Source organism: Pelobates fuscus, chromosome 1 (genome assembly GCF_036172605.1).
Source record: "Pelobates fuscus isolate aPelFus1 chromosome 1, aPelFus1.pri, whole genome shotgun sequence".
In the NCBI taxonomy this organism is placed as follows: Eukaryota; Metazoa; Chordata; class Amphibia; order Anura; family Pelobatidae; genus Pelobates; species Pelobates fuscus.
Window position 1 is genome coordinate 96,392,501 of NC_086317.1, and position 18,426 is coordinate 96,410,926.

The 18,426-nt window shown below is 40.5% G+C and overlaps 1 protein-coding gene across 1 annotated transcript in view; it reads left to right on the plus strand.

Moving 5' to 3' along the window:
- Window positions 1-2,209: 2,209 nt before the first annotated feature.
- The window catches only part of CLDN34 (claudin 34), a 28,158-nt gene continuing 11,941 nt past the window's right edge, over window positions 2,210-18,426 (plus strand). The window contains exon 1 of the mRNA XM_063444256.1: window positions 2,210-2,288. The gene's annotated coding sequence lies outside the window, so the exon portion shown is untranslated. The remainder of the gene's footprint in view (window positions 2,289-18,426) is intronic.

An 18,426-nucleotide genomic window follows, 5' to 3' on the forward strand; every position in this document is an offset into this window, starting at 1 on the left:
TTATTTCACTCATTGACATGCAAATCAATTTATAGCTTTTTTGACACCCAGTTTTTCTTGATTTTTTTTTTCTATTCTGTCTCTCACTTTTAAAATAAAATGTATTAAAATTATAGACTGATCATTTCTTTGTCAGTGGACAAATGTTCAAAACCAGCAGGGGATCAAATACTTTTTTCCCCTCACTGTATAGCATACCACCACTGAAATATTGTAAACCAGTCCAGAAAATTGTGTACGGTGTCCAGGATCAAGGTTTCCTCAGAAACGAATGTGTGGCACTCCTTGAATTGATGTATAGTTGAGCTGCTGAGCTAACACCTCCAGGTGCTTTTTAAAGCAAGTATATTGTACGTGGCAATGTAATTTGTTGCATGTGATATGTGCTTAGTCACCTCCTTCAATAATCACTAGTTCAGCTTAGAATAGACTCTTCTACATAAACTGGCATTATGGATCCAGTAATAAAAAATAAATAAAAATGAACTTAAAACAAACTCAAGTATGGGACTTAAAGTATGGGACTTAAATCGACTAAACTTGGCAGAGAACCAAGTGGAAGGACATGTGAATCTCCAGCATGCCGCCCAACATTTCAAAACTGACAAAGAGGAGCACTTTCATTGTAGTTGTGTGAGTGGGGGCAAGGACAGGGGCGAGGCTGAGAAATTTATGACAAGAAGAATGTATCTTAGTTACACAGACTGATTTATGTTACATCATGAGCAACCGTCAACAAATTAATCACATGGGAATAATATTTTATGAAATAGGCTTGTAGTAGTTTTCACAATGGCAGTCAGTTTATTCATTAGACAGTTCTGTGCCACCTTAGCTTTAATTCCCTGAGGGAAGGTTCCAACCATTTAGTTGCTGCTGCTCTTCTGTCAGCCAAGGCGCTTCTATTGTAAAGTTTTTGAGATCACGTAGGAAGGTCATCCAGAGGGCAAGAGCGGAGGAAAGGTCACAGGTCAAGGACAAAGGGGCATTGGAAAAAAAATTCCAGTTTTGTTTGTTTTTTCTTTACTTTGCACTGGACATCTTAAACATACGGACATAAGATCGCGGCGAGCAGAGGTCATCAGTGTTCTTGCCCACTTGGAATAGTTTTACAGGAGTGATGTATTACCTGTACATAAATTTGTACATCTGCTATTGAAGAGCCACCAACATCGAAATAGTAGTTGCGATCTCCCAAATGTCCCGCCAACAGCCTACCCCAAGTACCTCATTAATATCCACTTTCCATTGATAGAACAAAAAAGTGGTATATGGAGGAGATTAAACTCTTAGGGGTAGTCCCTATTTCACAAAGAGACTCGTAAAAGGTGTGCCCCCTATGCGCAGCTTGAGCCCTATCGACCCTGGGGGGGGGGCAAAGTCTCTGAGCTGTATATACCTAAAGTCAGCTGGAGGTAGGGGAACCGTTTGACTTAAGCTGTCAACTGTGATAACTTATATAATATATAACATATTTCTCCATAAATTTAAGCCTCTCTAAGGAGGGATGAGTAGAGTCAGGCAATTTGGGAAGATTAAGTGACGCAAAAAAGGATTCTAATGTTCTTCTATATGAATTGTAGCCCTGATCTGGGGTATGGGTGTATAGGGAATGAAATAATCAGGTAAACTCGCTGCTTATATGCTCAGGCAAAGAGACCAACTCCCTTGACTGAGTACGCATAGTTGCTATAAACTTTCTACCTCGGTAGACCTAGGTGAGAAGGAGTATTTTGTAACCGACAAGGAAATGTTATTAGAAGGAGGGAGCTTTGTTATATGTGAATCACATCGGAATTGTACCAACGCGTTTCCTTTTTCATACATATTAATGGTCTTGAATAAAATTTACAACTAATGTTGACCAGATTTATTCTCTGTTTTCCTTAGAAGCCACAATGTGGCATCATCTTTTTTCCCCCGTGACGCTGCCCTCTAGCTTAATTTAAATAGACCCTTAATAGATGAAGTTATACTTACCTGCGTTAAAACAAGTTCCCTTATCTGAAAACATTTATTGATTCCATATGTAATTGTCATGCTCAGAGCTTTTCTGTGGGTTAAATTATGAAACCATAAGTAATAATGACACCTCTTCTCTGTTGTGTTAATGATTAACCTAATTACATCTCTATTGACTTTGTGGGCTAGTGAGAGGGAGCAGTGCTTTTTGCTCAGGACTTGTACTGTACTTCCTGTAGGCACATGAGACAGAACAATATTATATGATAATATTTTCCTTTCCAGTCATTCTCTGTGCTTAGCATGCGAGGTGCACATAGCAGGCTGTAAGTAACTTTAACTTGTTTCTATATATTTTACAAAATCCTTTTTTCATTTCATTGCGTTCAATTTCACAGCACTACGGTAAAACATGAATTGAGCTGTTATATACAGAATGATAATATTATGTTTTTGCATTTCTGAATTCAGATAAGAGAAGATAAACCAATTTGTTTAACCCCTTAAGGACCAAACTTCTGGAAGAAAAGGGAATCATGACATGTCAGACACGTCATGTGTCCTTAAGGGGTTAAAGGAACTTATGTTTTAAGTATTAGATGAGAGAATTTACAGATTTTATAGGGATTTATAGAGCTTATTTACTAAACTTGCAAATCTAAGGCCAGCTGAGATCCTGCTCATGAAATCTCTGTCTATGTTCATTTATCAAAAGATTGGATTTTTGTAAACTAGCTTGGAAAAGCCTGGCCAGAATAGACAATAGACAAAACCAGCTGCAGTTTGTCTAAATTGGACACAATTTTTAGCTATTTCGACCTACATTTTCCAAGTCAGCGGTGAACTCACGGCTTATTTCTTAAATCTGTAAATACTGTAAATGAGGGGTCATAGAACTGCAATACGTATATTGACACAGGGCTGGCCTTATGACCTCAGGCACCCTGTGTGACACCTAGGAGTGATAGACTCCAGTGTCCGACTGCACACCATTATTTAATGTAGATAAATGTAAAAAAATGCTTTTGACATAAATCAGTCAATCTCTTTGTCCCAGTCTTGGTTAACGTGAGGGTTTTTTGTCTGTGAAATCATTGTTAATTTGTGTGATTACCTTTCAGGATAATAGTACAATATATTACAAAAATCCCATGTGCCCCTATTTTGAAAGGACAGTCCCTATATAAATATATATATACCCACTGTACAGTGCTACGGAATCTGATGGCGCTATAGAAATAATAAAATAATAATCATATATTGGGACCAAATCGCTCTGTCCCCCTCTCCTGTCCTAGTGTTCATATTTTCTATTGGTGTGTCTGAGTGTATCACAGAGCTCCACAGCAATAGTATTCACAGTAATGAGTCTTCACAGTACAATAAATGTGTTTCAAAATCAGTCTATGTAAATAAGATACTTATATATAAATAATAATTAATAGATAAGATAAAATGTGTTTTAGCTGCATAAATTGTTATTAGTAAGTCACTAAAAATGTATTCAGAACAACCCTGCCTCAGGTCACATTCCCATCCTGAAAATTAAGGTGTCCCTCATTGCCCATTTAAAATTATAGGCAGTATGATGTTCTGTGAATAGTGTTCTTCTATGTGCACAATTTTGTGTATATCTGTGTCCTGTATGTTGTTTTTATGATGTCTGTATGTATGTGTGTATGTTGGTGTGAATGTGCCTGCAGTGTGTGTGTGTGTGTGTGTGTGTGTGTGTGTGTGTGTGTGTTTCTGTGTGCACAGTACAAGGGCAAAATTATGTCAACCAGACTTAAATTTGAATTGAGCATTTAGAACCTGTATTACACATTTTTAAAGGTCATGTCCTCCACATGTAACATGCACTTGGCATAATACTCATTCAGGCTTATGGCTGGACTGAATATCATTGGAGTTATTTAGTTAGTTATCTTATTTACAGTAGTTATCCTTCCCTATCTACTCCCACTCATTCTAGTCCCCCAGGTATCTCTGTCTCCTGCCTATTTCTTATTCGTGCTGTGTGAAGTGTTAAGGCTGAGACGGAAGATGCAGAGCTGCCCAAGACACTCACTGGTCAGTTGCACCCATAGGCTGCCGGAGGGTGGATTCTGAGTAGCTATCTAGTCCACATTCTGCATGTCAATCAAATTAGGGGTTCTCTAAACATTACAGCCTATAGTGAGGTGGCACGCCCAATGTATTTGTGCTCGCCCAGGTCTCGCATCCTTGGACTAGCTATCCATTTAAATTCTGTTATATGTTTAGTTTTTTGTTTTGTTTTCTGGCTCTGTGTCTCAAGCTTTTCCATCTCTTTGTTTGGCCCTCTCTGTGTCTGTTTCTAACTTTTTCTACCCTCTCTCAATACATATTTAAATTGTTTTCTTCTGCTATCAGACTGTTCTTCCTCTTTTGTCTTTGTCTACCCTTCTCCTATCTATTTGTATTTTCAGTTAATCTCTTTCTTTGTCACTCACTCTCTATCAGATATATATTACATAGTTACATAGTTACATATTTACATAATTACATAGCTAAAAAGAGATCTTGCTCACATTGTATTATTTTACAGAAGTTTGTGTCATCTGCAAACACTGAAACATGACTTTCAATGCTTTTTTCAAGATCATTTATAAACATGTTAAATAGAAGGGGTCCCAGAGCAGAACCCTGAGGGACACCACTTGCCACCTCTGTCCAGCTTGAAAATTTACCATTAATGACAACTCTTTGTACTCTAGTTTTAAGCCAATGTTCTCCCAAGAACATGCATTTTCATCTAGACCGATTTCTAGACCGTGAGTTTGAACACTAATCTATTGTGTGGAACTGTATCAAATGCCTTGGCAAAATCCAAATAGATCACATCCATTGCAAACCCCTGATCTATACTTCTACTTAATTCTTCGTAGAACGGAATCAAGTTAGTTTGACATGACCTGTGCTTCATAAAACCATGCAGATTTTTGCTGATAATCATGTTCTTCTCAATGAATTTTTGAATATTATCCCTTAATAACCTTTTAAATATTTTCCCAGCCACAGAAGTTAAGCTCATAGGTCTATAATTTCCAGGCAAGGATTTTGAACCCTTTTTGAATATAGGAACCACATCTACCTTCCTCCAATCCTCTGGAACACTTCCTGAAAGAAAATAATCTTGAAAGATTAAAAACAGAGGTTCACTTATTTCTACACTTAGTTCCTTAAGTACTCGTGGATGGATACCATCAGGCCCTGGAGCTTTGTTTATATTAACTTTCTTTAGTTGCTGCAGCACCTTGTCTTGAGTTAACCAATTACAATTACTCTGCACCTTTTTAGTAGCAGAGTATTTTTTCAGTATCATTTGCACATCTATTGCCATGGGTTCTTCCTTAATATATACGGAGGAGAAATAGTTATTTAAAATGTATGCCTTTTCCTGGTCTTCATTAACTAACTTCCCCATTTCAGTTTTTAGTGTACCTACAATTTCATTTTTTGTTTTTTTTATGAAGAATTTATGTACTTAAAGAATGCTTTAGGATTGGTTTTGCTCTCTTTGGCTATCATTTTTTCATTTTGAAGTTTAGCAAATCTAATCGCCTTTTTGCACGCATTATTGGCTTCCTTATATCTTTTATAGGATGCATGTGATTTGTCCGATTTAAATGCTTTAAATTCACTTTTCTTATTTTTAATCTCTTGTTTTACTTCTCTACTAAGCCACATTGGTTTTGAATTTACATTTACCTTCCCGTTTACGTCTGTCTCTCTTTACGCATGTCTCTTAGCTTCCATAACTACCTTTATGTCTCTGTGCCAATGTTATTCTTAACCTTTGTGTCTGTTCCTTGCGTACCTTTACTGATGCTATTGGCAGCTTATGGAAGTTATTCTAGTATTGAGAGATCCCTCTAATCCATATTTGCCTCTGCTCTCCCTTAATTTTTGTCTGCATTACATTTTTATGCTTAATCATTAACACAACATAGAAGAGATGTCATTATTACTTATGGTTCCATAATTTAACCCACAGAAAAGCTCTGAGTATGACAATTACATATGGAATCAGTAAATGTCTTCAAAAAAGTGAGTTAAAGCAGGGGACTCGTTTTAATGCAGTTAAAATTAAGGGAGACACTATAGGCACTGTAACCATTTCATCTTATTGAATTGTTTAGAGTGCCTAGGGTACCTGTAGTGCTAAACCATTTTCAAGCAGGTTAACACTAAATGAGTGTCCCTGGCCACACGCAGCTTGGCCCCTACTGGAGTGATGGCTGAGGCAGGGAGTACACAATTCGCCCCAGGGCATACTAATTCATAATACCAATAGCTGCTGTGATAGACTGAAAGCAATCAGCGGACACTCACAGACAATTACAACCAGCCATGGCTGCTCAGGCTAATGCTGCCTCATTAGGCCCAGCACACTGAGGGTATGGGGGGCTTTTGACTTTCATTTATCATTAAAACATTGTAATACTGAATGGAAGCAAGGTGCCAGGGCACTTCGGATACTATAACCACTTCAATGAGGTGAAGCAGTTACACTGCCTAGAGCAGGCATAGGCAACCTTCGGCACTCCAGATGTTTTGGACTACACCTCCCATAAAGCTTTGCCAGCATTATGGGTGTAAGAGCATTATGGGGGATGTAGTCCACAAAATCTGGAGTGCCAAAGGTTGCCTATCCCTGGCCTAGAGTGTCCCTTTAAGATTAGATTAGACTTTACTTGGCATAATATCAGACATTTCCCAGCATCATCCATCCTAACACCTAGCACATCTCAACTAAACAAAGACCTCTAAGGGAAAATGCTCTGTTCCTGAACCCCTCAGCCCCCCACCCCCAACCCCCACCACCAAATAAGTCATATTGACACACTTATCTACTGCAGGCCTTGAATATTACAAGAGCCCTGGCCCTGGTCAAACCTGATTGGACTAGAGTAAAATGTATATAAAAAAATGACATTTTATTGGGCTAACGGAAGTTGTAACAATGAGCTTTAGAGAACTGCTACATTTATCAAGCCACAAAAGCGTGTATCTACTAGACAAAATTGTATTACAAATTACTGCTAATGCAACTTATACACACACACACACAACATACAAGATCTGGTGCACTCACTCATTCACTAAACAGCAATTTCAGAGCTCACAAAATTTAATATTTTTTCTTTTTTAAAAACACACCAAATCTACGCAGAAAAATAATGGGGTTTAGTTACAGTATATAATCATACATTGCATAAACTCGCCACAACTGAGCCATATATTTTCTATGGAACATTCCGTGGAAATAATACCTTATAACATATATATTAGCCTCCTAGATAGGAAATTACTTGGCCCTGGGGTCAAATACAAATGAGTGGCTTTTTTTTTGCTCTCAAAAAGCACAGATCTCAGTGTGTAATGTCCCCCTTGCCAGCCAGCAATTTGCTGGCCTTCCTGCTTATTTACCAATTCTGTCTCGAATCAACGATCAATGTCTTATTCTATGTCTGTAACAGGGCCGTCTTTACTGGGGGACCCAAAGTAGCTGCCCCGTGGGCCCCCTCTCTGCGTCCAAACCCTGTGTGCTGCGGCACCTTGTGTAATCAAGGGCCGCCAGACCTTTAAGAGTGCTCCGGACCAGGCCCTTTCATGCTGCCTGCTAGGAGGAAGTGAGGTGAGATCACTTTCTCCCAAGTAACAGAGTGCTGCTGGGAAGGTGGAGGAGGTGGAGGAGGAGAGGGACTGAGAAAGTCAGACTCCCATCACCCTTGGCCATCCAGCTCCCACTGGACCCCAGGGAAGCCACCGTTCTGTATCCAAAAAGTAAGGAGGCAAGAGGGTGGCTAAAATATGATGTAAATTGATATATATGTGTCTACCTGGGTCTGAGTCAGTGTATCTGGTGTGTTTATCTGGATCTGTGTGTGTTTATGTGTGTATGTGTATGTGTCTGTGTGTGTGTGTGTGTGTGTATCTGACTGTGTGTGTGTGTGCCTGGCTATGGTGTGTGAATTTGGCTGTGTGTGTGTATCTTGCTTTGTGTGTGTATCTGGTTGTGTATCTAGCTATGTGTGTATCTGGCTGTGTTTGTGTCAGTGTGTGTATCTGACTGTGTATCTAGCTGTGTATGTATCTGGCTGTGTGTGTGTCTGGCTGTGTGTGTATCTGGCGTGTGAATTTGGCTGTGTGTGTGTTTATCTGGCTGAGTTTGTGTCGTATGTATCTGGCTGTGGTGTGTGAATTTGGCTGTGTGTGTATCCTGCCCTGTTTGTGTCAGTGTGTATCTGGCTTTGTGTGTGTATCTGGCTGTGTGTCTAGCTGTGTGTGTATCTGGCTGTGTTTGTGTCAGTGTGTATCTGGCTGTGTATCTAGCTGTGTGTGTGTGTCTGTGTATATCTGGTTGTGTGTGTGTGTGTGTATCTGGCTATATGTGTCTGTGTATGCACATTTGTGTTTTTTTTACTGTATGAATGTATACCTGTGTATGTGTACTTGTGTGTCAATGTGTATGTGTACCTGTGTGTGTGTTTCTGAGCGTGTGTGTGTATATGTGTATATATATATATATATATATATATATATATATATATATATATATACAGTGGCGTACACACAACCCATGGGACCCTGGTGCAAAACTGATGAGAACCGCACTCAGTCCCAACGGCCAAGGGTGCTCCAGAGCAGGACCAGCAATCCCAGTACAATAATCCAAGAAGAAAAAAACTCACAGGCACTCCAACTTCAAGCCGCAGGCAGATTTATTATGACAGAATGCAACGCGTTGCATTCTGTCATAATAAATCTGCCTGCGGCTTGAAGTTGGAGTGCCTGTAAGTTTTTTCTTCTTGGACACATACATACAAAGACACATACAAACAGACAGGCACACATACATACATACATACATACACACACAAGACACACATACATACAAAGACACAGACACACATACATACAGACACACACACACAAGACATACATACAAAGACACATACATACAGACACATACAAGTCACCCTCCTGTTTCCTACCTTTTAGCTGCAGGAGGGTGACATTCCCTGGGGTCCAGTGGTTGCTCAGCTTGAAGTTGGAGTGCCTGTGAGTTTTTTCTTCTTGGACACATACATACAAAGACACATACAAACAGACAGGCACACATACATACATACATACATACACACACAAGACACACATACATACAAAGACACAGACACACATACATACAGACACACACACACAAGACATACATACAAAGACACATACATACAGACACATACAAGTCACCCTCCTGTTTCCTATCTTTTAGCTGCACGAGGGTGACATTCCCTGGGGTCCAGTGTTTGCTCAGGTTGATGGGAGTCAGAGTTCCCACTCTGACTCCCTCCTCCTTCCTCCCACGCGGCTCTCTATATGCTGGGAGGAGTGACCTGCAGTCACTTTCTCCCAGCAGTGATGTAATCACAGGGGGCCCAGTCTCGCTGTTAAAGTGCCCAGCGCTGACTGGGCCCCCTGACAATCCATATCCATCGGGTGGCCCTGACAGCATGGGTCACCTGATGCACCCCTTGGACGGCGGCCCCGGTGGTTTTCCGCGTGGACTGGGGCTGCAAAAGATGGTGGCGGGTACCCAGTCGCAGGGGTCCGCAGGGCGGACGGGCCTCCTGGAGTGACAGGCCCGGTCGCAGCTGCAACTCCTGCGACCGCGGTATCTACGCTGCTGTGTATATATATATATATATATATCAAAAGGTAGTAAAGGGAGCACACTAGGTCTTGAAAATTGTGCAAAAAGTATTTATTGCATTCAAAAGGAATACAACGCTGTGGTACAGCAAATCAACGTTTCGACCCTGCTGGGTCTTTATCAAGATCACAGTGCAAAACATAAAATACTGACAATTTATACATAAACATATGTGGAGCTTACCAATTAGGATGATCGGACAGCCTGTAGACTGAAACCCGGAAGTGAGGAACCACCACGTGATAGTGTGCGTATGACGTGTTGCGTATTGCGTGGATAGCGTAGATGCTAGGTACTTACGTCAAAAGAGTGAAAATTGTGTTACATGTTACGTAAATGGCGTGGTCACCGAGTACCTACGTCCAAGAGTTAAAAACAAATGCCCGGACAGGGCAAATTGAAAATACAGAGGCTACATCAGCCTGCCAGCTTGTATACATGAAGCCCTTAAGCCCCTTTCATGAAAATCCCCTTATGTGCATCTATGTGTGTATTAAAGTAAAGTGCCGTGAATAAGTGAAAAAAATACATAGAAAAGCTTACAGTGCGTCAACCGTGTACATATACTCACACAAGAGGTTGGGAGCGGGGCTGGACCATATAGCAAACAATAAAGTAGTAAGTACTATTGTATCATCTACCCCTATGAGGTATATGGGCTTTGTACTAACTGCCCCTGAAGGGGTATACGAATTAGTCTTAGTTGCTATGCCAAACTGCAGGTATTGAGCTGGGGAAAAGATGGCTACCTAGATATTAGTCTTATCGTATACATAAACGGATAAAGATATATCTACATAAAAAATTGATCAATAAAGAAATTGGTACATAAAAAAATTAATTAATTAATAAATAAATTTATATCTGATCCTCTCTCTAACTATCTAAACTGGCCCTCTGCGTTAGGGGCTGTATTGCCAATGTACATTAGACTCCATTTATATATATATATAACTAATGAGAATCAAGTTCTACTAATTAAGGTGTTTATGGTAAGAAAAAAATTGGGTGGGATCTTTTCTTTATAGACTAATAGGTAGTTCCATCCAATGGGGAGTGGGTAATATCACTTGTTTATCAAGTGGGCACTGTACTATAAGGTTGCAGCGATAATTTTTGACGTACTAAATACTGTAATGTATAAACCTAATACAGATTATAGCAATAGAGGTTCTGTTTCAAAGGAACATGGACAATGCAAGGTGTTCATTCAATCCATTCGGAGTCACTGTGTTGAGATGATAAATCCAGTAGGCCTCGCGTTGTAGAAGTAGCTTGGATCTGTCACCTCCTCTCGGTTGTACCGGGACATGGTCAATGGCGATGAATCGTAGTAAGGGTAGATGATGGTTGTTAGCTAAGAAATGTTTTGCAACGGGTTTTTCGGTCCGTTTGTCTCTAAATGCCGTCATTATTCCTGACCGGTGTCCCCTGATCCGGTCCCTCAGAGTCATATCGGTTTTGCCGACGTACGAGAGTCCACAGGGGCATGTGATCATGTATATGACATGTGTGGTCATGCACGTAATGTAGTGTTTGATTGCCATTCTTTTGCCACTGTGGGGATGAGCGAATGTTGATCCCGTAAGCATATGGCTGCAGGTAACACATCCGCTACATTTAAAGCAGCCTTTTTTGTGAATGAGAGGTGGTTTCGCATAGCAGTGCCGAGGGTCGTTTCGAACCAATAGGTCCCTTAGGTTTCGGCCCCGTCTATAGCTGATCATAGGACTCTGTTTAAATTTTTTAGGAAGGTTTTGATCCGCGTGGAGTATGCTCCAGTTTTTAAATATAGATTTTTTGAGTGATGCAGTTGCGGTGTTGTAAGTTAGAGGAAGAAACAGTCTGTCCTTTGTGTTGGATTTAGTAGTTTTAACTTGTTTGGATTTGCTTCGAGCTTTATCCAATGCAATATCCAATATCCTGGGATGGAATCCCCTTGCTAGGAAGCGGTCACGGACTTCGTGCAATTGCTCTTCGCATTTACTTAGGTCGCTATTAAATCGTAGCACTCTTAGAAACTGTGATATGGGTAAAGAGTCCTTGATGTGTTGAGGATGGAAACTGGTAGCCGATAGGAGAGTGTTACGGTCAGTCGCCTTTCTGTATAGGGTGAACCCCAGCTGACCCTTTTCCTTAAAGATCGAGACATCTAAAAATTCAATGTTGGTATTATGCCAACTAAGTGTCAGCGTTACTGGTATTGGTAGACTATTGATATTCTCCACCATTTCCTCAAGTGTAATCGTAGTCCCTTTCCAGATCATGAAGATATCGTCAACATATCTTAAGTATTTAATTATCTGATGTTGGTATATAGGGAGAATGTACGTATTTTCAAACCAGTACATGAATCCATTGGCGTATGCCGGTGCCATGGCCGCCCCCATGGCCGTACCGGAGGTCTGCAGATAGAAGTGCTCCTCGAATTTAAAGTAGTTGCAGGTTAGAGCAATATCGAGCCATTCCATTAAATATGGGATCGGAGGACCTTGGTATGCTTCATCTTGCTGTAAAATTTCACTGATGGCTTCCATACCTTCCTTCTTTGGTATTATCGTATAAAGGCTTTTAACGTCCATAGTGGCTAGAATGGTATCTGTGTTGGTTAGCTCTATGTTTTCTATCTGACTAATGAAGTGCTGGGTGTCAAGTAAACATGTCGGTAGCTTCCTTATGCTGCTGTTGATGTGGAAGTCGATGAATTGAGCAATGGGCTCTATTAACCCTTCTTTTGCTGACACAATCGGTCTGCCCGGTGGACGATCAGCATCTTTGTGTATTTTTGGTAGGGTGTACATCACCGGATGTTTGGGATGTTTCACAAATAAAAATTCAGCAGTGCGTTCATCCAGGTAGCGGTGTGCTAATCCTTCCTCAATCACGGATGTGATCCTTTTCTGGAATTTTGAAACTGGATCAAACGTGAGTTTTAAGTATGTTGATTCCTCCTGTAGTTGTTGTAAAATTTCGGTTCTATAATCATCATAGGCTTGGATTACCACAGCACCACCCTTGTCCGCAGGTCTAATTATTATATTGGGATCCTGCATAAGATCTTTGAGTGCTGTGTGTTCCTCTGGTGACAGATTATCACGATGGGCTGGTGGTATGGTACATGACGTTGTGGTTTCATGGCGTATCGTTTGCATGAAGGTTTTGATTGAAGGGTTCGGTGTATATATGTCTTTTTTGTTCCGTGTAGGGAACCTATATGTTTTGGTTGTAGGTGTCTCTTTTATGATCTCATTGCTGTAGAGGGTTCTTTGAAGTTTGTACAAATCGATTGCCATCTCGAATGGTTTCGGATGGGTAACCGGTATAAATGTGAGCCCTTTTTGTAGAACCGAAAGATGGTTATGGTCCAATACTTTCTGGGATAAATTAAATATCGGTATTATCTCCGTTGTCTGGGAGGTTTTCCCATGTTGCCTGTATTTCTTGTGACCCTTTTGTCCACGTCTGGGGTGTCTCTTGCGTCTCTTCCATCCCGTCTGTTGGTATTGTATACTCGTGGTGGATCGTTTAAATGTTCTCCCGTTTTTAAAAAAGTAACCTGTTTCGCAGATTGTTGATCGGTACGAGTGTCACCATCGGAGACAGATTCCCCTGAACTGACGTCTACAGTTTGTAATGAAGGCTTCCTAATGCGTGTGCGGAATCGTGGAGGCGGGTTGCGCGTGTTAGAGTCTGAGCCGCTGAGCCAGCGGTACACCTGGTGGAACTTATAATCATGATTTACCTTTTCCAGTTTTACTTTCTTGAAGCGAATCAACTCATCCTGATATCTTTGTATATCGTCCTGGAGTTTTAGCATAAAATCTGTAGATGGTATGGACTGTAAAGCGCTTACATGTGCAAGTTCAAAATCCTGTATCGACTTTTTAACTTGCACCAATTCTGTTCCAACCTCTTCAATAACGATCACCAGCCAGTCTAAGGAACATTTATTAGAAATGTTCATCCACTTTTTGCAGAACTCAGGGTTTTGTCTCCCTATAGTGGGAGCATTTTTGATGCGGAAGCCCCTCGGGATCCGCTTGGATCTGTAATAGTCCGATAGGAACACACCGTGCAGGTCAAGGTCCACCTCTCGTTTTTTAAGTCTGGATAGGTCATTGTAAAGATCTTTTGCTGTGTGTCTATGTGGTAGATCCTGTGAGCTGCGTGGCCATAGTACAGATTGAGCCTTTTCATCCGTAATAGATAGTGTTTCTGCTACCTCTGTTAGAGCCCCAGCTCTTTGTAAGAAATCCTCCATATTGAAACGATCTTGATGGCTATGTCCAAATCACCGTTTAGATAATAAATCCAATTTCAATCGTGGGGGTGCTCAAGCAAGTGCTCCGCCAGCACTTCCATATATAAACAAAATACCAAAGCCAGGCACTCCTCCGTGTATGTAGTTTAGGTATTCTGAGCCTAGGTGCAATCCCGCGTTATATATATCAAAAGGTAGTAAAGGGAGCACACTAGGTCTTGAAAATTGTGCAAAAAGTATTTATTGCATTCAAAAGGAATACAACGCTGTGGTACAGCAAATCAACGTTTCGACCCTGCTGGGTCTTTATCAAGATCACAGTGCAAAACATAAAATACTGACAATTTATACATAAACATATGTGGAGCTTACCAATTAGGATGATCGGACAGCCTGTAGACTGAAACCCGGAAGTGAGGAACCACCACGTGATAGTGTGCGTATGACGTGTTGCATATTGCGTGGATAGCGTAGATGCTAGGTACTTACGTCAAAAGAGTGAAAATTGTGTTACATGTTACGTAAATGGCGTGGTCACCGAGTACCTACGTCCAAGAGTTAAAAACAAATGCCCGGACAGGGCAAATTGAAAATACAGAGGCTACATCAGCCTGCCAGCTTGTATACATGAAGCCCTTAAGCCCCTTTCATGAAAATCCCCTTATGTGCATCTATGTGTGTATTAAAGTAAAGTGCCGTGAATAAGTGAAAAAAATACATAGAAAAGCTTACAGTGCGTCAACCGTGTACATATACTCACACAAGAGGTTGGGAGCGGGGCTGGACCATATAGCAAACAATAAAGTAGTAAGTACTATTGTATCATCTACCCCTATGAGGTATATGGGCTTTGTACTAACTGCCCCTGAAGGGGTATACGAATTAGTCTTAGTTGCTATGCCAAACTGCAGGTATTGAGCTGGGGAAAAGATGGCTACCTAGATATTAGTCTTATCGTATACATAAACGGATAAAGATATATCTACATAAAAAATTGATCAATAAAGAAATTGGTACATAAAAAAATTAATTAATTAATAAATAAATTTATATCTGATCCTCTCTCTAACTATCTAAACTGGCCCTCTGCGTTAGGGGCTGTATTGCCAATGTACATTAGACTCCATTTATATATATATATAACTAATGAGAATCAAGTTCTACTAATTAAGGTGTTTATGGTAAGAAAAAAATTGGGTGGGATCTTTTCTTTATAGACTAATAGGTAGTTCCATCCAATGGGGAGTGGGTAATATCACTTGTTTATCAAGTGGGCACTGTACTATAAGGTTGCAGCGATAATTTTTGACGTACTAAATACTGTAATGTATAAACCTAATACAGATTATAGCAATAGAGGTTCTGTTTCAAAGGAACATGGACAATGCAAGGTGTTCATTCAATCCATTCGGAGTCACTGTGTTGAGATGATAAATCCAGTAGGCCTCGCGTTGTAGAAGTAGCTTGGATCTGTCACCTCCTCTCGGTTGTACCGGGACATGGTCAATGGCGATGAATCGTAGTAAGGGTAGATGATGGTTGTTAGCTAAGAAATGTTTTGCAACGGGTTTTTCGGTCCGTTTGTCTCTAAATGCCGTCATTATTCCTGACCGGTGTCCCCTGATCCGGTCCCTCAGAGTCATATCGGTTTTGCCGACGTACGAGAGTCCACAGGGGCATGTGATCATGTATATGACATGTGTGGTTTAAAAGGCTGCTTTAAATGTAGCGGATGTGTTACCTGCAGCCATATGCTTACGGGATCAACATTCGCTCATCCCCACAGTGGCAAAAGAATGGCAATCAAACACTACATTACGTGCATGACCACACATGTCATATACATGATCACATGCCCCTGTGGACTCTCGTACGTCGGCAAAACCGATATGACTCTGAGGGACCGGATCAGGGGACACCGGTCAGGAATAATGACGGCATTTAGAGACAAACGGACCGAAAAACCCGTTGCAAAACATTTCTTAGCTAACAACCATCATCTACCCTTACTACGATTCATCGCCATTGACCATGTCCCGGTACAACCGAGAGGAGGTGACAGATCCAAGCTACTTCTACAACGCGAGGCCTACTGGATTTATCATCTCAACACAGTGACTCCGAATGGATTGAATGAACACCTTGCATTGTCCATGTTCCTTTGAAACAGAACCTCTATTGCTATAATCTGTATTAGGTTTATACATTACAGTATTTAGTACGTCAAAAATTATCGCTGCAACCTTATAGTACAGTGCCCACTTGATAAACAAGTGATATTACCCACTCCCCATTGGATGGAACTACCTATTAGTCTATAAAGAAAAGATCCCACCCAATTTTTTTCTTACCATAAACACCTTAATTAGTAGAACTTGATTCTCATTAGTTATATATATATATAAATGGAGTCTAATGTACATTGGCAATACAGCCCCTAACGCAGAGGGCCAGTTTAGATAGTTAGAGAGAGGATCAGATATAAATTTATTTATTAATTAATTAATTTTTTTATGTACCAATTTCTTTATTGATCAATTTTTTATGTAGATATATCTTTATCCGTTTATGTATACGATAAGACTAATATCTAGGTAGCCATCTTTTCCCCAGCTCAATACCTGCAGTTTGGCATAGCAACTAAGACTAATTCGTATACCCCTTCAGGGGCAGTTAGTACAAAGCCCATATACCTCATAGGGGTAGATGATACAATAGTACTTACTACTTTATTGTTTGCTATATGGTCCAGCCCCGCTCCCAACCTCTTGTGTGAGTATATGTACACGGTTGACGCACTGTAAGCTTTTCTATGTATTTTTTTCACTTATTCACGGCACTTTACTTTAATACACACATAGATGCACATAAGGGGATTTTCATGAAAGGGGCTTAAGGGCTTCATGTATACAAGCTGGCAGGCTGATGTAGCCTCTGTATTTTCAATTTGCCCTGTCCGGGCATTTGTTTTTAACTCTTGGACGTAGGTACTCGGTGACCACGCCATTTACGTAACATGTAACACAATTTTCACTCTTTTGACGTAAGTACCTAGCATCTACGCTATCCACGCAATACGCAACACGTCATACGCACACTATCACGTGGTGGTTCCTCACTTCCGGGTTTCAGTCTACAGGCTGTCCGATCATCCTAATTGGTAAGCTCCACATATGTTTATGTATAAATTGTCAGTATTTTATGTTTTGCACTGTGATCTTGATAAAGACCCAGCAGGGTCGAAACGTTGATTTGCTGTACCACAGCGTTGTATTCCTTTTGAATGCAATAAATACTTTTTGCACAATTTTCAAGACCTAGTGTGCTCCCTTTACTACCTTTTGATATATATAACGCGGGATTGCACCTAGGCTCAGAATACCTAAACTACATACACGGAGGAGTGCCTGGCTTTGGTATTTTGTTTATATATATATATATATGTATGTGTAAGTGCGTATCTATGCGTGTGGCAATGCATTCATCCCAGCATTCCAATGCCAACACTGCACACACATATGCTAACAATGCACACAAATACACCCCTGCATTCCAACACTAACACTGCACACAAATACACTCCTGTGTTCCAACAACATTGAACACAAATGCACCACTGCATGTGTGTCTGTGTTCCTTTGCGTATCTCAGTGTGTGTAAGTGTGCATGTGTGTGTATGTGACAATGCATATATCCCAGGATTCCAATGCCAACACCGCACACAAATACACCCCTGCATATGTACCTGTGTGTCTGTGTGTATCTGAGTGTGTGTACATATTTGTGTCAGTGTGTATCTCTATGTGTGGATGTGCCAGTGTGTGTACCTGTGTGTCAAAGTGTGTATCTGGGTGTGTGTATGTGCTAGTGTGTGTGTGTATATGGCATTGTATTTGTGTTGGTGTGTGTATCTGTGTGTCAAGGTGTGTGCATGTGTCCAGGTGTGTGCATGTATCAGTGTGTTTATGTGTGTATCTGCATGTCAATGTGTATGTATATCTGTGTTAGTATTTATGTGCATAGGCAATCAAAGACACCGGTGCAAACACAATCATTATATACAAACACACCCCTGAATTTAAACTCCAAAATTATATACAAACTCGCCCATAACTCACACCAATGCTACACACAAATGAACATCTGCATTTAAAAAAACAACACTACATCCAAACACACCCCTGCATGCAATTACAAACGCTACATGCAAACACACCCCTTTATTAAAACGCTAAAATTATATACCAACACCAACTCTACACACAAAAGCACACCTGCATTTAAAAGCCAACACTACATATAAACACACGCCCCTGCATTAAAACGCAAACACTACACACAAGTACACCACTGCATTTCAATGATAACAGTGCATACAAATACACCCCTACATGCACACACATACTCTATACAAAAACATGCTTGCATTCAAATTCATAAACATTACTCACAAATACAACCCTACTGGAAT